We start from the raw sequence: 23,349 nt of genomic DNA, 5'->3' as shown, positions 1-23,349 counted from the left end.
AGCTGAGAGGCGGTGGCGTAAAAGCTATGATTCAGCGGAACTGAATGCCTACAAAACCCTTTTTATACCCTACAAATCAGCCATTATACTCAGGAAAGCAGAGTATTTTGAGGGAAGGATTCTCTCAGCAGTGAAGACAGAAAGAGACTTCCGCAATTTTGAAAGAATTGAGCCAAAAGGCCGAGAAGAAATCTACAGTCGCATCGTTAGACTGTGATGTCTTTCAGGATTTCTTTCTTCAGAAAGTCAAAGATATTATTTTGGAAATTGCTAACACCTCAACTGACCTCGGCTCCCTCTGCCAGACCCAGCCCCACCCTGCCTCTGAAGTCAACGCACTAATTTCCCTTAAATTGATTCATTCCCCCTAACTTTATTAGTGAATCGCACTAAATCAGGCTCCCGAGCAGACCACTGCCCTCCGAGGATTTTTCTAATGGCCCTGCCAGAGCTGGAGAAACAGATCCTTGAGCTACTAAGCAACTCTCTGGAAACCGGCTACCTACCGACTAATCTAAAAGAAGCCAGGGTTATCCCCCTGCTGAAGAAACCAGGTGCAGATGTTTTGACTCTAAAGAAATATAAACCAATTTCAAGGCTCCCCTTTCTGGCCAAAGTGTTAGAACAACATGTACTAAAAACACTTTTGAATTACTTGGAGGACCACCAGAGACTCTAAGCTAGACAGGCAGGCTTTAGAGCCCATCATAGCACTGAGCTAGTGATGCTGCCTGTCCCTGATGAGCTCAGAGTTATGGCTGACAATAAACAGCCGAGTGCCCTGATTTTATTAGATCTATCTGCAGCATTCGATACGGTCAGCCACAACGTACTGCTGAACCGTCTCATCAATCTGGGTATCAGTGGGCTAGCACAACTATGGCTAAAGTCATTTCTGTCTGACCGTACTCAGAGGGTTCAGTTGGGTGAGCACACATCGGACCAGGGCTCTCTTGCCTCTGGTGTACCCCAGGGCTCCGCGTTATCTCCACTTCTTTTTAATATCTATTTGCAACCTCTTGTAGAGACCTTGGCACACATGGACTGTCAGGTCTTAAATTACGCAGACGATACCCAACTCCTTATCCAGATTAGTAACTCCCGTCAGGCTCAGGAGTTGGCAAAAAAGCTGCTCAGATAGACAGTGAACTGGATGACGGCCAACTCACTGAAAATAAATCCTGATGAGACCGAAGTGCTCGCTATTCTGACAAGTAATAGCCCCTGGTATGATCTTTTCTGGCCTACGGAACTAGGTGCCGCCCCGGTACCAGTCCTGGTTGTATAAAACCTAGGTTTAAAAATTGACTCTGAGTCATCTATGTCCAGCCAGATCACTACAGTTGTAGGAACCTGTATAGGACTATTAAGGCAGTTAAGGAAACTTGCTCCTCTCCTATAAACATCTTCATTACTGTCAATTGTTTCCGCCACTGTCATCTCTAGGTTGGATTACGGGAATGCCCTTTACATTGGTCTGTCCAAGAAAATTATTAGGAGATTGCAGGTGGTGCAGAATGATGCGGCTAGGCTTATTTTTAGACTTCCTAGAAAGACATGTGCTACCCCTCTGTTACATAAATTACACTGGTTTTCCTATTAAATCGAGAGCTCAATTTAAGGGCTTATGCATTGCTCACTAGGCAATCTACGGCCAGGCACCTAGGTATATAAAAGATCTCCTAGAGAAATATGTTCCTAGCCAGACACTGGGATCATCTGAGGCCTGCTGTTTAGCTCCCCCCAGGTACACTACTAAATCTAAAGGGGGCAGAGCATTCTCTATTTTGCTTCCGCAAATTTGGAACAACTTACCTGAGTATCTGCGTAGGGAACCGGTTTTCCTCACTTTTTGGAAACAATTGAAAATGTTCCTATTTAGAGAGGTGTTAACTACAGTGTAATTGTGCCACTAATGCTGCTTTTCCATCTGCCCTAGTGACTTTCACACTTTCCTCAATAAGCGCTTAGAGACCTGAAGGTGATTTGCGCTATATAAAAGGCATATAACATAACATAACATATGACATAACATAAAACTGCAGCTATGAATTGAACCATGCTGAACTTTGGTTATGGGTGGCAAAATGCCATGGGCAGGGAGTGGGGTGATGAAGGTTGATGGGGGGAATGAAGCTACCTTACTTAACAAATACAGTGAGTCAAGGAAGTAGAACAAAAATCTAAAGAATACCCCTCACTTTGAACCATAGCTTTGATATCCCTACATAAATGAAGCAAGCAAAGTAGGTGAGCAGCATGACCCTTTCCATGAGAAGAGCTGACTTGATTATTCATCTAAGCAATCTAAATATTCATTCATCTTTTCATTCTAATTCCCCCATAGCCGGAGATTTAAGCGTTAGTTTCTCTCATCCTGTCTTTCAACAAATTTTCCAATCCATTACCCATCCATTCAATGTGCACCCACACACTTTATCACACATATACGATTTTCCTTTCTTTTACCTTGCCATTCTTTTACATTTCCCTCAAGTCATCAACACTCACTATGTGAGCTTTTGCTTAGTTGCAGACAGAAGAGGCCATAATAACTCAACCACCACTGCATCTCGTTTAGCTGGGGGGTTCACAGTCACAAGGTAACAATGCCCATACTAGCTGGTGAGTATAATAGTATTTGCAAGAAGCTAGAAAATATGTGACTTACCAGTGCCCGTCCATGTCACCGCATCTCCCCATTCAAACCGACTCTCCTCCTGCAGCAGCATTTGAGCTGGGATCACTGGTAGTCTGTGTGGCTAGAATAAAACTTTATACATATTTTAGATGCCAGATGCACCTTCCTTTAATTTCATCAATCAAAAAAATACAACTGCAAGAAATCACTACTGTTTGATTAGCACTGAAGTATCTTCTAACAAAAATATCACTCAGGGAATTTGGTTGGTTCTGTTGTGTAGCTCCTACCAATCCATAGGATCTGTGCATTTGTTAGACAACATAAAATATATACAAGGTGCCTAGACTGATTCTGTGGTATGTAAACAAATGATGCACAGAATGCTAAATAAATCATACATTCGACCCCAGTCAAGAGAGCTGGGTTGAATCCATTGTTCTTTTGCTCACCATGCCACCCCAGTTTAGACCCAGCTTATGGAAATACATCTTGACCCTGTGCCTCATGGGAATAGTCCAGACCGAACCGCCAAGCCAGGTCCTCCCCGGACAGAAAACAAGATCCTGGGACCAATTTCTGGGTATTACCGTCCATCAGCCAGGCTAGCTTGAATCCAGTGGCAGAGTGAGCAAGGGACCCACATCTGGGCATACCCATCCCACTGAGGGTGAAAAGTGCTACGCAAACAAATGATGGACGGAATGCTGAATAAATCATACCTTCAACCCCTGTCAAGAGATCTGGGTTGAATCCATTATTCCTTTGCTCACCATGCCACCCCAGTTTAGACCCAGCCATATGAAAATCAGTCTTGACCCTGTGCCTCATGAGAACAGTCCAGACCGAACTGCCAAGCCAGATCCTCCCTGGACCAGAAACAAGCATCCTGGGACTGGTTTCTGGGTATTACCCTTCATCAGCAAGGCTAGTTTGAATCCAGTGGCACACCGAGCAAGGGACCCACGTCTGGGCATACCCATTCCACTTAGGACGAAAAGTGCTATGCAAACGAACGATTGACAGAATGCTGTGTAAATCATACATTCAACCCCAGTCAAGAGATCTGGGTTAAACCAATAGTTATTTTTCTCACCATGCCACCCCCATTTAGACCCAGCCATATGAAAATCAGTTTTGACCCTGTGCCTTATGGGAAAAGTCCAGACTGAAATGCCAAGCCAGGTCTCCCTGGACCAGAAACAAGCATCCTGGGACCGGTTTCGGGGTATTACCCTTCATCAGCCAGGCTAGCTTGAATCGAGTGGCACAGTGAGCAATGGGTATGAAGCTGAATAAAGTGCATACGCAGGCCGGGGCATTTGCAAGGGAAGCAGAGAAAACGTGGCGTGACTGACATGTTGCAGACAATCCCCCTGCTGACCATGAGGCACCTGTCTCCTTTAACACAGCCATGGCAAGTTCAAACACATCGAGCCTCTGCTATATGCCATTGAGCCCTTTGATCAGCCTTGTGACATAAGGTGTACCACAAACAGATCCATTTTAGACATTTGTCCACAACATTGAACAAAATGGACCAGTATATGGCCCTTTCAAGCAAAATAAGAAACATCAGCACTGCTGAAACAAACTACATGATTTTAATACCCTCGTCGGAGCAAAGAACATTGGGAAGCATCAATTTATGTCCTTTTTAAACTCAACAAAGCAAGCAGAAGTAATTCCCATCATGCATTGTTAACTCTTCTGCTTAGCATATTTACAGTTGGTGAGGATGTACTTTGGGTCTACCGGTATTTTTACCATTATAAAATCATTTTTTAGACATGTCAGTGTAGTGGTAGGGCCAGGTAAAGAATCTTCAGTTTTGTTCTTAAGATGACTCGTAACTGTCAAATTAGGACAGGTCGCAAGTATTTTTTGTCAAAGGGTTTCCCGCATATATTATCATCTAATACAGATTCAGTTTCTGACTTTGGAAAGTCCCATTGCCACCATCATGCCTTGAGAGTCTTTCCATTTTACCAAACCCCAACAGCGGGGAAAACCCCCCAAACAAGTAAAATCCACAGAAACAGGAAAAGGAAGACCCTCTTCCTAACCCACCCTTCCCTCACTCTCTGGTGGTGGAGTAACCTTGAAAGAACATGTGCAGACTATCAGATTGGAGCTGTGAAGAGGGGCATCATCTTTCTTGCAGATATCACGCCTTCCTTAACAAATTGGGGCACTAAATCTGGCTTGGAGGTTCAGTAGCCTAAAATTGAAAGAGGTGCATAGCTCTGACGGGGTACATACTGCTGAGGGGGGAACCTGGGACAAGAAAGTAAGCATCGGGCCCCATTTATATTCAAAGTTTTTGTATTCGTCCCTTTAGTTATCTGCCATCCGTTCCATAGTGAGGATGCTCCAGAGACGCGAGTGCCAGAGCGATAAAGCAGGTGTCTCCTTCTTCTTCCAGGCTGCTGCTATAGTAATTTTTTCAGCTGCAAGGTGTGAGAAGTTGGCCCGATATGCAACGTTCGCTATTCTAGCGACCGCTATGTATCGTTCCAACGACCCTTATGGTGTTTGGTTGTAAGTCAACCTATAGACCAGCTATCCTAGTAGCGTGGATACGAGCAGTCTAAGGCTAAAGACTCGAGAGGGCGCGTTAAGCCAGCTGTTTACCACACATGTACCCCTTGAACACCCAGTGAAAGGACACCACACAAGTGTTATGAAAATAAACAGGATATTTATTAAGATTCACAACAGCCCTGGACTCTTTATGAGGACAGGGTACTAAGCACAACCCAAATCTCTTAGGGAAATACTTCAAGTGCACAATTAAAACAAGTGTCCGAGGACACGAAAAGTTTAAGGTCTCGGGCGGACCCGATCAGGCAAGTCGGAAGCGAGGGACTCGGGACCCTAGAGTAAAGAGGCTATGCAGGCACCGAAATGCCGAGTTACCTAGCCACGAGGGCTGCGGCTGCACAAGTCTTACAGGCGTCGGGGTCTTCGCTGACGAGCCAGGAGCCGGAAGAAAAGGAGTTGCTGGCCGGCGACCAGTGATGGATAGTTCGTAGAGATCCAAGCCTGGATCAGAGATTGTTGATACCTGAAAGCAGAGGGGACCAAGTTCGTACTACTAGCCAGTAGTCAGAGGGTACCAGGATGGCACCGGTTGGCCGTCACCTCGACCAGGTGAGTGGGCGACGCTAGGCTCTGCAGTCTCACGGACCAGGAGGCGTTGTCGGCGACCACGGTGGAGGTGCGAGCTGTCCCACGAAGGATGATGCTGTCGGCGTCGCTGGGCCCAGGATGGGGCAACAAGCCTTGGCAGATCTCAGGGCCACGTGGTGGGCCTAAGATGGCGTCTTGAGTGGACCAGAAGGGTCCGGGGTGCTTCTCGCAAAGATGGAAGCAAGGGCCAGTCTGGAGCAACCAGACCAGCAGTGTTGATTGTCGGATGTCATCACAGAAGGGCACAAGCCAGCGGCTAGTGACCAGACAACGTGCTGAGCAGCGAGCAGAAGGGCCCACGCAGATCGTGGAGATGCTGGGAGACTGCACTTCGGTGCTGGAGCGGCTCAGGGTCGGGGCTTCTCGGACCCCAGAGAACTCACCAGAGAATTGCTTCGGTGGTCGTGCTGGTTAAGAAAGCGTGCAGGTTTTGATGATGGCCGGTCCCTCGAGGTCTCGTCGCACCCACAGATCACAGCTGAGCTGATGACGTGGGTAGAGGTCAGAGGTGCCAGGGAAGCCGGTTCTCGTCGAGCTGGGCCGTCGGATTCCTTGAGGAAGGACTTACAGCAAACCGCAGAGTTCTTAGATGGTGCCCGCTGATGCAGGGTGACTACTCCTTAGTCACAAGGGAGAAATCTTGAGAAGAGTCTTGAGTGTCCTTTCGTAGAAAGTAGTTCTTGATTCAAAGATGATCTAATTTGGAAGGGTCCCCGCTCCGGCCTTTATTCTAAAGAAAGGGGTGGGTACATGACTAGGTCCTGCCCTAAGGGTGGGACCAGGAAGGGGGGTAGTTACACCCCTCTCCCCTGCCGGACTTTCCCCAGGCCAGGGTTGGTGCCCCTGGAACTGGTTCTAACCGGCAGATGCGTAGTGAGCACCGGGGTGCCACTCCGCAGTCACCTTCTTGCAAAGCCCTACCTACCCAGAATACACAAACCCTGTCTGGGACGGTGCGAACACCGCCCTTGACAGGAAACCCTTTGTCCAAACGCTCCTCGCTGGAAGGACTCCCAGCAGCAGGAGGTCAGACTCGTGTCTGTGGTGGCAGCCGCCATTTTGTGGAGCTGAGGCTTTAGTTAACTTTAACCGGGGTTCACAGTTACGTACATGTCGTGTCCCTCTAGAAGGGCGGAATGCTAACCTCGTCGCCAGAATTGGTGAGAGGGCAGCATCCCGATTCGTATGACACCTTACTCGACATGCCTGGATAACGCGACACCGAAGTTACCGATGTGGTACGCGTTATCATGGAACAGCCATTGGGTCTTGATTCCGCAAGCTGCAACCGGGCTCGGGCCAAAACCTAGTTCACACGAGCCCACGCACTCTGCCTTCAGGATTGTCAAGGCCTGCCATAGGAGTGACTGATAGGAACTCGAGTGTCCATTGTATGGTTAGATATAGGGCTACTATATCTAAAGCGAAGTGTGATTACACGACTTCGCCCCAGCTGTCATGCAGCCAGTTGTGTCAAATTTAGGAGGCCAGCCAGGGGTGGCATAATACATGCTGCAGCCTCTGGCGGCCCTGGGTACACCTATGCCCTGCGTTACGGGGTCTGATAAGGTGGCCCAGTACCAATTGGTAAATGCACCTAGGGTACATATCGTAATTTAGAAAGAGAACAGCAAGGCTGTGGGTCTGATTGGCAGGCCCACAGCCAGAGAAAGTCGTAAACCAGTGAAACAAAAGCAAAAAATCTGGGTGATCATAGGATTGCAGACCCTACTCTCCTACATGACCCCCCCCCCAAACGTCGGAACAATAAGCTAACCTTGACCAGGTGAGTCTTCTTGTTCTAAGTGGAAATATCTGGAGAGCCCATCGGCATTGCCATGATCAGTACCAGGTCTATGTTCCACTGTAAAGTCCATCCCCTGTAGGGAAATGGACCACCTAAGCAGTTTGGGGTTTTCACCCTTCATCTGATTTAGCCACAAGAGGGGCTTATGGTCGGTCTGAATTTTGAAGTGAGTGCCAAACAAGTATGGCCTCAGCTTCTTCAGGGCCCAAACCACAGCAAAGGCCTCCCTCTCAATAGCTGACCAATTCTTCTCTCTAGGGGTCAGCCTTCTGCTTATAAAAGCAATGGGCTGGTCTTGACCATCAAAATTCAGTTGAGAAAGAACAGCTCCCACACCCAACTCAGAAGCATCTGTTTGGACTATGAATGGTTTGGAGTAGTCCGGACTCTTGAGGATAGGCGCCGTGCACATGGCCTGCTTTAGGTCATCGAATGCTTTTTGACAGCTCGCTGTCCACTGAACCTTTTTTGGCATTTTCTTGCTTGTCAGTTTGTTTAATGGTGTCACGATGGAACCATAGTTCCTGACAAACTTCCGGTAGTATCCAGTCAGGCCCAAGAAAGCTCGAACCTGAGTCTGGGTGGTTGGAGGAGCCCAGTCCCTGATTGACTGTATCTTGCTCTCCAGTGGCTGAACCTGGCCTCCACCTACAAGGTGGCCCAGGAATACAACCTGTGTCTGCCCTATCTGGCACTTGGTGGCCTTGATAGTGAGGCCTGCTGCTTGCAGAGCCTCTAACGCTTTCCGCAGGTGGACCAGGTGATCCTCTCAGGTGGAGCTAAAGACAGCAATATCGTCAAGATACGCCGCGCAGAAGTCATCCAGCCCAGTAAGGACTTGATTCACCAACCTTTGGAAGGTGGCAGGTGCATTTTTCAGACCAAAGGGCATCACCACGAACTGATAATGCCCACCAGGGGTTGAAAATGCGGTTTTAGGCTTGGCGTCCTCAGCTAACCTGATTTGCCAATACCCGGCTGTCAGGTCAAACGTACTTAAGTAGTTGGCCGAAGCCAATCTATCGATAAGCTCGTCTGCCCTTGGTATTGGGTGGGCGTCAGTCTTAGTGACTGCATTGAGACCCCTGTAGTCTACGCAAAACCTCATCTCTCTCTTATCACCCTGGGTGTGAGGTTTCGGCACTAGAACTACGGGACTAGCCCAAGGGCTATCCGAGGGTTCAATGACTCCCAGCTCCAACATTTTCTGCACTTCACTCTTGATGCAGTCTCTAACGTGATCAGGCTGCCGGTAGATTTTACTCTTAACGGGCAAGCTGTCACCAGTGTCAACCTCATGGGTGCACCAATCGGTCTGACTGGGTGTTAGAGAAAACATATGTCTGAACGACTGAAGAACCTGTTTACAGTCGCTCTGTTGATGTTCGGAGAGGCTGCCACAAAAGACGACACCATCTACCGATCCATCGTCAGGATTCTGAGTGAGCAGGTCGGGGAGAGGGTCACTCTCTTCTTCCTGTCCCTCATCTAGGGCCATGAGCAAACTCATGTCCTTCCTGTCGACATATGCCTTGAGCCTGTTGACATGAAGCACCCTGTGGGGGCTCCGGGGAGTTCCCAGGTCGACCAGGTAGGTGACCTCTCCCTTTTTCTCCAGGATGGTGTAGGGCCCGGACCATTTGTCCTTGAGTGCTGCTGGGGCCACTGGCTCCAACACCCACACCTTCTGTCCGGGCTGATAAACAGTCAAGACAGCCTTTTGGTCATGCCAAGCTTTTTGGAGTTCTTGGCTGGCCTTAAGGTTTTCAGATGCCTTCTCCATGTATTCAGCCATCCGCGAGCGGAGGCCAAGCACATAGTCCACTATGTTGGCTGCAGGCTTTTTGAGAGGTCTCTCCCATCCTTCCTTCACCAAACACAGGGGTCCTCTTACAGGATGCCCGTACAAAAGTTCAAAAGGGCTGTAGCCAACCCCCTTCTGTGGGACTTCTCTGTAGGCGAACAAGAGGCAGGGGATCAGGACGTCCCAACTACGCCGAAGCTTTTCAGGTAGTCCATGAATCATCCCTTTAAGGGTCCTGTTGAATCTCTCAACAAGCCCATTGCATTGTGGATGATAGGGTGTAGTGAACTTGTAGTTGACACCACATTCCTTCCACATAGCAGTTAAGTAGCTCGACATAAAGTTTGCACCTCTGTCGGAGACGACCTCCTTAGGGAAGCCCACTCTGGAGAATACTCCAACTAGGGCTCTTGCCACAACAGGTGCTGTAGTGGTCCTAAGGGGAATAGCTTCAGGATACCTGGTGGCATGATCCACTACCACCAGTATAAACTTGTGCCCTGATGCTGTTGGTGGTTCCATGGGACCGACGATGTCGATCCCCACCCGTTCAAAGGGCACCCCCACCACAGGCATTGGTATAAGGGGGGCCTTTGTCGTGCCACCTGACTTACCACTGGCTTGGCAAGTGACACAGGAGCGGCAAAACTCCTTGGTATCTTCGTTCATATGAGGCCAGTGAAAGTGTGAGACGAGCCTGTCCCACGTTTTCGTCTGGCCTAAGTGACCTGCTAAGGGAATCTCGTGGGCCAAGGCAAGTAGGAAACCACGCTGAGACAAGGGTACAACCAGCCTCCTGGTCATGCCAGGCTTGGGGTCTCTTGACTCAGTGTACAGGAGTCCATCTTCCCAGTATACCTTGTGGGTACCTGTGGCGTTCCCAGCAGCCTCAGCAGCAGCCTGCTGTCTGAGGGGTTCAAGAGAAGGGCAGTCTAACTGGTCCTTCCCCAGGTCTTCCCTTGAGGGTCCCCCTGAACCCAAGAATTCAACTTGATCAAGTTCGAACTCCCTAGGCTCAGTTTCCCTCAATTCCTGTAGGTCAGCCTCCTCTGAGACTTGATCCACGACCTGGGGCAAGGGGGAAGGCGCAGCCTTAACCCTACTGCTCTTTTTCTTGGGAGGTGTCTGGTCCATTGTTCCAGGATCCAGCACCTGTTCAGTGGGGCATTTCCTGACCTGTGACCTGGTCACAGCGAACACATGTGCTGGCAAACCTAACATTTCCATGTGAGTCCGGTGCTCCACTTCTGACCATTGTGATGACTCCAAATCATTGCCCAACAAACAATCCACTGGGAGGTCTGGACTAACTACAACCTTCTTTTGGCCAGTTACCCCTCCCCAGGAGAAAGCTACAATTGCCATACTGTGATTGGTAGTGACATTGCTTGCATTGGTCACCAGGAATTCCGTACCTGGCATGATCTGTCCAGGGTCCACAAAGTTAGGCGTCACCATGGTGACGCTGGCACAAGTGTCCCTATAGGCCTGAGCCATCTTTCCATTTATGAAAGGCGTCTGTCGGTATTTGCCCAAAGTACTGGGACTTACGTCGGGGGACACGTCCACGTCCCCTGTATTGACAAGGACAGCCTGAGTGAGTGTGCCAACTAAGTCGTCACGCCCCTCAGAACCCAGGGTTAACCCTACTAAACCCTTGGGAGGTGCACTACCACTGCTGACTGTACTAGGGGGCACAGGTGCCTTAGGGGCTGCAGTGGCAGGAGTCTGCCCTCCTCCTTTCTTGGTGCACTCACTAAACCAGTGAGATTTACTTTTGCAGTACTGGCACCATCTTTTGGATTGGCCTTCTTTCTTCTTTTGGGGAGCCTGACCCCCACCCTCTTTGGGTTGTTGGGGACCTGTCGAAGACTTCTGGTCATTTTGTTCCCCCTTAGAATCTTTACCCTTCTGGTCTGCTTTCTTCTGACCACCTTGATTCTGGACCTGGTTCTGTTTAACTCTTGTTCTAACCCATCTGTCTGCCTTCTTTCCCAATTCTTGGGGAGAGGTCAGATCCGAGTCGACAAGATGCTGATGCAACAACTGGTTCTGACAATTGTTTAAAATTTGTTCTCTCATCATCAAATTATACAATCCTTCGTAATCAGTAACCTTACTGCCCAGCAACCAGCCCTCAAAAGCCTTAGTGGCACAATCGACAAAATCAGACCAGTCTTGAGACTGCGTTTTCTGGGTATCCCTGAACAGCACCCTGTACTGCTCAGTGGTTAGGCCGAACCCTTCAACGAGTGTATTTTTCAAGACTTGGTAATTGTTTGCATCCTCCACCCTTGTGGTGAGGAGCTTGTCTCTTCCTTTTCCTTCAAAGGAGAGCCACAAGATAGCTGCCCACTGACTCTGGGGTACACCCTGCACAGTGCAGGCCCTCTCCAAAGCAGTAATCCATTTGTGGATGTCGTCCCCTTGTTTAAAGGGGGGCACTATCTTACCAAGGTGTTTCGTATCAAAACTCCTTTCCCTATTGCTAGGTATAATGCTGCCACCAGTGGGGACCGCCCCACTTAACTGTTGCTCTCTAGCAAAGGCAAGCCTCTCTTTGGCCAGGGCAAGTTCTTCCCTTTCGATCCTCAGATTAGCTGCCCTTTCCTTAGCTTCGTACACTCTCCGCTGAGGGGACGTCATCCCTCTTTGCGAAGAGTTGTGAGAGCCATTGGTTTGAAGGGATCTGCCAGAGCCTCTTGACAGAGATCTGGCTCGTCCATTCCCAATGTTAAGCTGACCTGATAGCGGCCCCAGGAGTCCCCCAGTACCACTGTCATGTTTGCTTAAGTTGGACCTGCTTAGTCTAACGACTTCTACCTGTCCCTTATCTGCCTCATCCCCAGAGGGATCCTCATCCTCATCCTCCTCCACATCTTCGTTCTCAGTTGCGAGGTGGATGAGGTCAGGATCGTCTCTGGTTCCCTCGAGGGGAGGCATGTCTCCTTCTGGATTAGAAGGGCTAAGAAGCTTCTCAGCCTTTCTGGCATCATAAGTCTCTAGGAGACCAATCAGAAAGGAGGTGGTGGGGTTAGCCCCTTGCTTAATCTTCCTAGAGGTACATACTTGTCGTAACTCATGGAAGTTAAGCGCAGTATATCTTGAAGGGATGACCTGTGGAGGGTCAACTGACACAAGGGGAGACTCAGAGTTTCCTCCTTTGTCCGACATACTGTTTCTAGTGTGGTGTAAGTGATGCACCTACCTACACTATGTGTTTACCTACTATTCCCTTGCTAAGAGTTGCAGCCAAGGTGTGCTAAGCCTTGAGGAGCTGCAACAGCTGGTTCAGTAGAACTCAGAGTATTCTAAGCTTTAGTTATATGTACTAACAGTACTTATGTGATCTTTCAACACGATATTCTTAGGATACGTGTGGTAAAACAACAGCAAGCTCAAATCCCAACCGCTGCTCACCAATGTGAGAAGTTGGCCCGATATGCAACGTTCGCTATTCTAGCGACCGCTATGTATCGTTCCAACGACCCTTATGGTGTTTGGTTGTAAGTCAACCTATAGACCAGCTATCCTAGTAGCGTGGATACGAGCAGTCTAAGGCTAAAGACTCGAGAGGGCGCGTTAAGCCAGCTGTTTACCACACATGTACCCCTTGAACACCCAGTGAAAGGACACCACACAAGTGTTATGAAAATAAACAGGATATTTATTAAGATTCACAACAGCCCTGGACTCTTTATGAGGACAGGGTACTAAGCACAACCCAAATCTCTTAGGGAAATACTTCAAGTGCACAATTAAAACAAGTGTCCGAGGACACGAAAAGTTTAAGGTCTCGGGCGGACCCGATCAGGCAAGTCGGAAGCGAGGGACTCGGGACCCTAGAGTAAAGAGGCTATGCAGGCACCGAAATGCCGAGTTACCTAGCCACGAGGGCTGCGGCTGCACAAGTCTTACAGGCGTCGGGGTCTTCGCTGACGAGCCAGGAGCCGGAAGAAAAGGAGTTGCTGGCTGGCGACCAGTGATGGATAGTTCATAGAGATCCAAGCCTGGATCAGAGATTGTTGATACCTGAAAGCAGAGGGGACCAAGTTCGTACTACTAGCCAGTAGTCAGAGGGTACCAGGATGGCACCGGTTGGCCGTCACCTCGACCAGGTGAGTGGGCGACGCTAGGCTCTGCAGTCTCACGGACCAGGAGGCGTTGTCGGCGACCACGGTGGAGGTGCGAGCTGTCCCACGAAGGATGATGCTGTCGGCGTCGCTGGGCCCAGGATGGGGCAACAAGCCTTGGCAGATCTCAGGGCCACGTGGTGGGCCTAAGATGGCGTCTTGAGTGGACCAGAAGGGTCCGGGGTGCTTCTCGCAAAGATGGAAGCAAGGGCCAGTCTGGAGCAACCAGACCAGCAGTGTTGATTGTCGGATGTCGTCACAGAAGGGCACAAGCCAGCGGCTAGTGACCAGACAACGTGCTGAGCAGCGAGCAGAAGGGCCCCACGCAGATCGTGGAGATGCTGGGAGACTGCACTTCGGTGCTGGAGCGGCTCAGGGTCGGGGCTTCTCGGACCCCAGAGCACTCACCAGAGAATTGCTTCGGTGGTCGTGCTGGTTAAGAAAGCGTGCAGGTTTTGATGATGGCCGGTCCCTCGAGGTCTCGTCGCACCCACAGATCACAGCTGAGCTGATGACGTGGGTAGAGGTCAGAGGTGCCAGGGAAGCCGGTTCTCGTTGAGCTGGGCCGTCGGATTCCTTGAGGAAGGACTTACAGCAAACCGCAGAGTTCTTAGATGGTGCCCGCTGATGCAGGGTGACTACTCCTTAGTCACAAGGGAGAAATCTTGAGAAGAGTCTTGAGTGTCCTTTCGTAGAAAGTAGTTCTTGATTCAAAGATGATCTAATTTGGAAGGGTCCCCGCTCCGGCCTTTATTCTAAAGAAAGGGGTGGGTACATGACTAGGTCCTGCCCTAAGGGTGGGACCAGGAAGGGGGGTAGTTACACCCCTCTCCCCTGCCGGACTTTCCCCAGGCCAGGGTTGGTGCCCCTGGAACTGGTTCTAACCGGCAGATGCGTAGTGAGCACCGGGGTGCCACTCCGCAGTCACCTTCTTGCAAAGCCCTACCTACCCAGAATACACAAACCCTGTCTGGGACGGTGCGAACACCGCCCTTGACAGGAAACCCTTTGTCCAAACGCTCCTCGCTGGAAGGACTCCCAGCAGCAGGAGGTCAGACTCGTGTCTGTGGTGGCAGCCGCCATTTTGTGGAGCTGAGGCTTTAGTTAACTTTAACCGGGGTTCACAGTTACGTACATGTCGTGTCCCTCTAGAAGGGCGGAATGCTAACCTCGTCGCCAGAATTGGTGAGAGGGCAGCATCCCGATTCGTATGACACCTTACTCGACATGCCTGGATAACGCGACACCGAAGTTACCGATGTGGTACGCGTTATCATGGAACAGCCATTGGGTCTTGATTCCGCAAGCTGCAACCGGGCTCGGCTCGGGCCAAAACCTAGTTCACACGAGCCCACGCACTCTGCCTTCAGAATTGTCAAGGCCTGCCATAGGAGTGACTGATAGGAACTCGAGTGTCCATTGTATGGTTAGATATAGGGCTACTATATCTAAAGCGAAGTGTGATTACACGACTTCGCCCCAGCTGTCATGCAGCCAGTTGTGTCAAATTTAGGAGGCCAGCCAGGGGTGGCATAATACATGCTGCAGCCTCTGGCGGCCCTGGGTACACCTATGCCCTGCGTTACGGGGTCTGATAAGGTGGCCCAGTACCAATTGGTAAATGCACCTAGGGTACATATCGTAATTTAGAAAGAGAACAGCCAGGCTGTGGGTCTGATTGGCAGGCCCACAGCCAGAGAAAGTCGTAAACCAGTGAAACAAAAGCAAAAAATCTGGTGATCATAGGATTGCAGACCCTACTCTCCTACACAAGGCACGCCCACCGGATAGCTTTGTCCGCCCTTATCTGGTGCTCAAGGTCAGGGTCTCTAATGCCTAAGAGGACTCCTTTATAGAAGTTGGTATGGGGTAACCCAGCATATCTTTAATATAGGATAAAATCTCATCCCAAAAGGCTCGGATTGCGGGACTGTCCCACCATATCAATGCGGAGCCAGTGTTTGTCTGACTCTCCCATGGACCATTCCACCATCACTCATTGTTGTCCCGCTTTGTAATATTGTGAGAAGTCCGGAAGTGCTACACCCTCCTCTTTCTTGGGCTGGTTGTACCCTGCCTCCTTGTCAGATAAATTTAGTAGTGAGGGAGCAAAGCTGTGGTAGTGGTTCACGGTCTATGTTGACGGGGAGTGCCTGGAACAGGTAGAGCAGCTTGGGAAACAGTGTCATTTTAATGGCATTTAACCACCCGAGCCAGGAAATGTATAATGGCTTCCATCATTTAAACTCTTGCTGCATCTGAACTAATACAGTGGGATAGTTAGCTTTAAACAGGTCTGTGATCTTTGGTGTGAGTTGAATGCCTAATTATTGCAGGGAACGTTTAGCCCATTGAAGAGAGGTCTGTCCTCAGAGTTGCTGAGCTTCCCTCTCAGAGACTGTAACATTCAGAATATAAGATTTTGGCAAATTAACCGTAAAACCCTCCACCCCTTAAAAATTACCCAGTTCTGTTTATAGTGCCTGAAGTGAGGGACTGTGGTCTGTGAGTGTAATCAGAATATTGTCTGCGAAGAGTGAGGACTTGTGTTCTGTACCCCCAAAGTGAATACACCTAATGTCTGGGTTTGCTCTAAATCGGAAGCTAAGGGTTCAATGCTAAGGGCAAATAAAAGGCGGGAAAGTGGGCATTCTTGCCTCATACCCCTGCTTAACGCAAATGGGAGAGAAGAAACGCCATTGACCTGGTCTCTGGAGTGAGGCTACCTATAGTTAGCCCCGACCATCTTAGGGAATCTATCCCCGAAACAAAACTTTTGCATTGTGAGGAAGAGAAACAACCAATCCCCCTTTCAAAGGCTTTCTCTGGTTCTAAACCCATCAATATCACTGGGATCTTAAATTTGGAAACCTTGGAAACTTAGGTATATTGTCCTCCGGATGTTGTCATGCATCTGTATGGCTTTTATGAAGCTGGATTATTCAGGGTGGATTAGTGCAGGCATTAAGTTCTCAAATCATGCAGCCAATATTGCAAAGAAGATTTTGGCGTCTAGATTTAACAACACAATAGGCCTATATGAGGCACAAGTCTGGTGACTTTTTCCTGGTTTGGGAATGATTGAAACTACGGCCTCTGCCATAGAGGCCGACACCAATCAGTCATCCGCCATAGCATTAAATAATGTTGTAAGGTGAGGGAGAAGCTCTACCATGTAGATTTTGTAGAAGTCTGCTGTCAGGCCATCAGGGCCAGGGGCTTTGTGGAATTTAAGGTTTGCGATTGCCTGTCTCACTTCTTCAACCATGATTGGCTAGTTTAATTGATCCCTCTCAGCCTGCAGAATGTGAGGGAGATCCAGGGAGTCTAAGTATTACTCTTGCCCAGATCTGTCTGGAGGTGACCCAGTGTAAAGGTCCCTATAGACCTGTCCAAAGATGTGGGCTTTGGCCTCATCAGAGTGAGTCAGTACAACATGCACATCCTGAATGCCCCCAATATATTCTTGCTCTCTTTTCTCATGCAATTGTTGTGCCACTTCCCCCCCCCCCTGTGTGTAGGATATCTGCCTGAGTCTCAGTAGTGTGTACTTAGCCCTATTAGTAAAAATCAACTTAATTTTCCACTTGTGGGTGCATTAAGTTGACGTTGCAGCACTCAGGATGATGCATCTTATGGGTCTTCTCTGCCTTCTCCAGTTCCACCTCTAATTCTTCCCATTCAGTAGCCCTGTGTTACTTTACTGTGGAGTTTAATTGGATGCATATGCCCCTGATGACTGATTTAAAAGCGTCCCAGTCATTCTGAGGAGATGTGGCTTGGGGTTGGTTCAGTTCAAAACATTCTGAAATGGCGGCTCTTAACTCGTCCCTCAGTACCCTATCCCTAGTTATGGAGAGTGGAAAATACCATCTTGGAGTACCCTGCACCCTGCTGCCCAGGAGAGGTAATAGTCACTAGGCTATGATCCGAAATCATTATTGGGAAATATTTTGCCATCTGTAAGGAGCCTATCATGGATTGACTTACAAATATGTGGTGTAGCCTAGAATAGGTCATGTGGATATGTGAAGAAAATGAACAGTCTTTAGTAGTGGGGTACAGTGATCACCGTGCGTATTTTAGACCCAAGGTCAGCATTTTCTGCTTGAGACCCTTTGGGAAGTTGCTAGTAGCTGCCCTATGCGGGTATGTACTGTCTGACTCAGCATGCCACATTAGGTTAAAGTCCCCAATGAGCACCACAGGGCCCTCCGCACATGCACTGATCTGATCTAGGAGAGAGGTCAGAAACACTGCCTGTCCCGTGTGGGGTGCATAGATGTGTAGAGTCTACCTCTGAGATTCCCTTTCACCATAACTATCCTGCCATCCTTGTCCGTCTTTATGTCTACCGGTTGAAATTTTGAGGCACTGTGAAATAAGAGTGCCACCCCTCTCTGATTAGATCTAGCAGAAGACCTATAAATTAGTAAATACCTTCTATGATGAAGTCTAATTTCATTAGACTTTTTAAGGTGCATTTCCCGCAAAGCTATTACATCGAACTGGTGGCCAACAAGATATTTCCAGACTTTTTGCCATTAAAGGGCCAAATTCAGATTTTTCACATTCCAGCAGGCTAAGGATACCATTTTAAGAATATTTCACTGCTGTGCCTCTCCAACCTACTCCCCATGTCCCTGTCCATCTTTCTCGCCCGCCCCGTCACCACACTCCCTCATGATCTATCTTACTCTGGCTGGAATGTCTGCATTCTGGATGCTTCTGAAGTGCATGAAAAATACCCCAAACCACCACCAGGGACCTCCCCAAAAAGGAAAAAATCGAATTTTCTCTTAAGAACCTTATGCTGCAGAGCCAATGGACTCTTAAAGAGTTCAAACTTGAAGAGAAATCATATGGTAATGGGCGCCATGGTCACCATAGGGTAAGGGGCACCATGGTCATAGCCCAAATCCATGGTTGCCGATTGCCTCATGTCAAGAATAGTCTCTGAGGGTGATATGAACTTAAGCCCATTGCTGCAAAATGATCGTGAGAATAGTGTCAACAGGATGCTACAGCAGAGTCAAGTAGAGCTTCTCCTCCCATTGAAGATCTGCAATGCTACGTTGCCTTCATCCTGAGTTAGGTTTGCCTTTGGAAGGCTGTGCGCCATTGCCTTGCTGTTCCTTGCGCGTTCCCTCTGTTCCTGTCTTGGGACCGAGATTACCATCATTGACTGGAATCAGAAGGCCCTGAATGCGTAGGCCTTCTTCCAGCTCTATGATGTGCCTTGATTTATTGCTGAGTTCAAAAGTGAGTCCAAAAGGAATGGTCCATCTATAACGCATATTGTCTTCTCGAAGCTTTGTTGTTATTGGCTGCAGTTGCTGTCTGTGAGCTAGCGTGAAGGGGGCGAAGTACTGGTAAAGGACACATTTATATCCTTGAAAAGGATGTCTTCTCTTTTTTTTGTGCAGCATGTAGAATCGCTTCCTTCATCTTGAAAGAGTGGAGCTTGACTAGAATGTCTCATTTGTGCCTCCGCCCCCCCCATTTGTTGGTTTTCTCACGATGAATCCTGTCGATCTTAATCGTCAATTGGCGTGGGCCCAATGTCTCAGCAAAGAGACCCTTCTCAAAGGCTCTCAGGTCCGGCCCGTCTGGTCATTCATCCAGGTCTCGGATGCGAATGATCTCTGTTCGGGACCTATTTTCTTGATCTTCTGCTTTCATGAGAACCTGATGGAGTTGCAACTGGCGATAGTGTTGTTTTTCCTTTCGCTTGAACGTGCAGTCATCAAGTGGTTGTGTTTGGTCTTCCAGTTCCAGCATCCTGGATCCTGCGGCATCTACATCTTGCTGAAGAGAAGAAATGTGGCCAGAGATGTCCATCTTCTATTGGTCCAGAGAGGCCTGTATATCCTGCTTTAACTCCCCACACAGTTCTGTTTTTGAAGTCTCGAAGTCTCTCCACCAGGTCTTCTTTAGTGAGCGCCATCTGGGAGGTCTGCACCCCTTCATTGTATGCTGGACCCTTTCAGCTGACGCAAAGTAGTTGTAGACATTATTTGAAACTTTTTTGGGTGGCACAGGGAATGTGGCGCAAACATTTTCTACGAATTACGGAGCATCCCCTCCGGCTAGTGAGCACTTTGTGGAGAATGGAGAAAGGCAATGACTTACTATTGAATTGCTGTTAAATCGGAGGCAAAGCTTCTAGGGGTCAGACCGGGGAAGCCATCTTAAGGTCAGGCATTCAGAGTAGGGAAGCCTGAGACTGTGGACACACCACTGTTCCTGCATTAGGCTGAAGAAGAACTGTGTAGCAAAAAATTCCCCTTACCAGTCCTTTCCACTCTGAGGTCTCCCTCTGTAGCAATACAAACTCATTCTGGGCGCCATTTTCGAGTCAGGCAATCCCCTTGCCTGGGATTTCAGTGAGTGTCCTGGGCTCCATAAATCCTGCTTATGGGGGCACCCCTGGAATGCAAAAATTGACCAATTTAGTGTGCTTCGGTTCCACGCTCCTCCCCCAGTCTTGTTGTCTGCATCAGGCGATCCCCATCGCAGCGCTAATTATCATGATTGCTTGTCATTCTCCTCACGGGGGGACTTTGTATGGGCACAAGATCCTTATGCAGCGCATCTGACTGCTACCGTGAAGGTCAGTAGGCTGCTCCCGCTACGACCGCTGCCACTGCTGCCTTCATGGGTTAGGCCGTTCTGGGGACCCGCTCAGAGCACTGCAGCACCATCCTGCCTCCGTTATAGGTGCAGGCCTTGCCACACAATGTCTTTAAAAATGTCCAGGGAGCTGCTGCGAAAGTGAGCACCAGGCTTCCCACTGCTTATGCCACCTTCACGTCACGGTACTAGCACTTTCAGCTCCTCTGCTCAGAGGAATCTTTGTTTGGCACTTCCATGGCTCTGGAGCTGAAGTGGATCACGTCCACTCAGCCATCTTGCCTGGCCACGCCCCTCTCGCAAGTATTTTTGACTCCTCATGTTGAAGCTTTTCAAGAATCAAGCAGGCAGCATACCTGCAGCGTTACTGACCCCCATATTGCCAGAAGCTTTACACTTACCTGGATCTGGCACTTTCCACCGTGTCCGGGCTGTCCTGTTCTGTTCCTGGTCTCCTCGTCGGTGCAAAAGCAAAACCCCTATGCTGTATGACTTGGGAACATTGCGGATTGTGCACACATGCAGGCAGGGTTAGTCCTCCCTAGACATACATCGTATGGGTTTTGATCAGATGAGGAGACCAGGAGGACAGCCCAGGCATGGCGGAGAATGCCAGACCCAGGTAAGACCTGGTCCTCAACCATTAACTCTATCCATGGGGTGGGTGGCAGAGGCAAACTCTGCCACACTGCAGAATCACAATTTGTGCCAAACTCTGTGTTCCAAGCGGAGCGCAGAGTTGGCAAAACACTCCAAACTCTACTGGTGAATATGAGCTTGCCATCCACCCGTGATATAGACAAGGCAGTAATCTGGTGTACTCCTACTATGCAAAACCCTAATCTAAGTGAAACTAGAAGGTGCGTGGGTGTAAAGTCAAGACACCCCCCAAGGGATGATCCAACCCCATTACCTGGTGGGAGAGAGTGTAAGAGCCTGTCTTGGTTAGGAACAGGACACCCCCTCACAAAGATGTCAGACCGCTGAGTGGTAAAGTCTCCTCTGTGTCAGCTGAAGTGCCTTCTCTGTAATCTATTGGGATGCTCATAATTTATAATAGAAAGCAGCCTTGGGGTGTAAGTGTAGATTATCAATGTTGTTTGTAGATAGCTCTTTTGCCCTGTGGATGAAGATAGAACAACATTTATACCTCGTGCATAAGGAGGCATGGTATAAGGTCTTTAAGGCATCGTGATAATCTTGTGTGAAGCTGGATGTGTAAACAACGTTGTATCAGAGAAACTAATTCAACATTGTTGTGCACGAAAATGAGTGAAAAAGGTCACACCTGGAATGGTATTGTGAAAATAGGACAATGTAAGAAATATTTAGCTTCACTGCGTGGACCTTACCCGGGAACACAATAGTTCACAATGCCACATAGTGAAACTAATCAAAAACTTTTCATAATAGAGGGACAGAGCTATAACCTATGAAGATCATGACGACTCAGTAATTGAAGCACAATGAAGGGGTGGAATAATGGTCAATGAAAGACATATGGTATTGGGAGGCAACTACACTGGGACCTTGTTGGAAATGGGAGTCGCCCAAGTCTCAAAGGGGGTAGCATGGCATCAAGCGGGCAGGCCAAACTTGGAGGACATGTGAAGCATTCCCGCAGTACCCTCAGTCAACACACCAGGCACACTACAAAAGAGGCAGGACACCAATTTGAGTTGGAAAATTAAGCAGTTTAGTATCTCCAACCTGCAAGGCAAAAAGGAAAAATACACTGGTAATCACAACAAGGCGCCAACTGGCGCCAGAGCCAAGTACATCCTGGGGAATTATTTACATGGGACAAAAAGGGTTGAGTCCAAAGTCCATGCTGTAATAAAAATGGTTGGTTAAATGAACATTAGACCTGGGGCCAATCTGGCGGGGCCAACTCAGGGTCTCATCCTTAGGGGTAGGCTGTAATTGCAAACTCTAATATTATGCATTAATACACTTTATGCGTTATTACGCCAAACCCCACCTCTGTAAGGGAAAACAGAACATCACAGAACCTTTAATATTAGACAGGAGTACCTGTAATAAAACATCAGGTTTCTTCCCCCCTCCACCTAGGGAATTACACATCAGGCAGGGCCTACTCAGGCCTTCATCCTTGAGAGGTTGGCTGCAATTGTAAGTTGCATATTAGCATAACTACACCTCATGCGTGACAACGCCAACCCCACCCCTGTAAGGGAAAAACAACAACAAAGCATTACAGCACATACTAGTCAGGAGCACCTGTGAGAAATCAGTACGGCAGGCTCATTAACCAGGGGCATAACAGGGGCCTGGAATAACTCTTCAGGCCAGCATAGGGGCACCACGGCACTAACAGGGCGCAAAAGCATACGATCACCCATCAGGTGTAAAACCACAGTATACCTAGGCCTCAATAACCTTAGTGTAGGCATAACATTTGCATAACCACCTTAGCAGGGTAATCAGTAGACCATAACACTAGGCGCAGTGGCGCATCACACCTGGACAGGTAACATGAAACGCTGCGTTACCCTAGGCAACCAGCATCCTGATCAGAAATGAACATGGCAAATAACCATTGCAGGGCACAGGGGTCAACAAGCCATTAACAACCAGGCTGAGTTACCCAGCCCTTCACTCTGCAGGGCCTGACACCTAGCTAGGGGTTAACTTGTCCCTCTACCAATCCCGGGGAGGTTTCAGTAATGTCCCAGCCCAGTCTAGAGGCTTAAAAAGGAGATCAATAGGGCCAATGAAGATCAGTACAGTTTCCAGGGGCGAGCACCGACCCTGTGCCCCGACCTCCACACAGTTTAATCCAAGCCCCACTCACCAGGCTCCATAGGTTCTGCGGGGCGTCCTTTGGGGTCTCCTCTGCAGGGGGGGGGACCAGGCACCGACAATATGCCTCGAGGCCCCCCTTTCCGCGGCGTCACCCGGGGCCCAGGGGTTCCAAAACGGCCTCTGGACGGCCACTCTCTCCTCACCCGGGCCTCCTTCTCTCAGAGGGGCCTGGGGCTTCAACACGGTGTCTGGGCACCCGTGGGGGAAGCCTGCCTGGCTTTCCTCCCACGTTTCAAGGCTCCGGCAGACGGCTTCGTTGGAGGGGGCGGGGCTGGCACCGACAATGTGCCCCGGCCCCTCACTGAGGACCACA

The sequence above is a fragment of the Lissotriton vulgaris genome, chromosome 3_1 (assembly GCF_964263255.1).
Source record: "Lissotriton vulgaris chromosome 3_1, aLisVul1.2, whole genome shotgun sequence".
NCBI classification, from domain to species: Eukaryota; Metazoa; Chordata; class Amphibia; order Caudata; family Salamandridae; genus Lissotriton; species Lissotriton vulgaris.
This window is presented reverse-complemented; position numbering follows the sequence as displayed.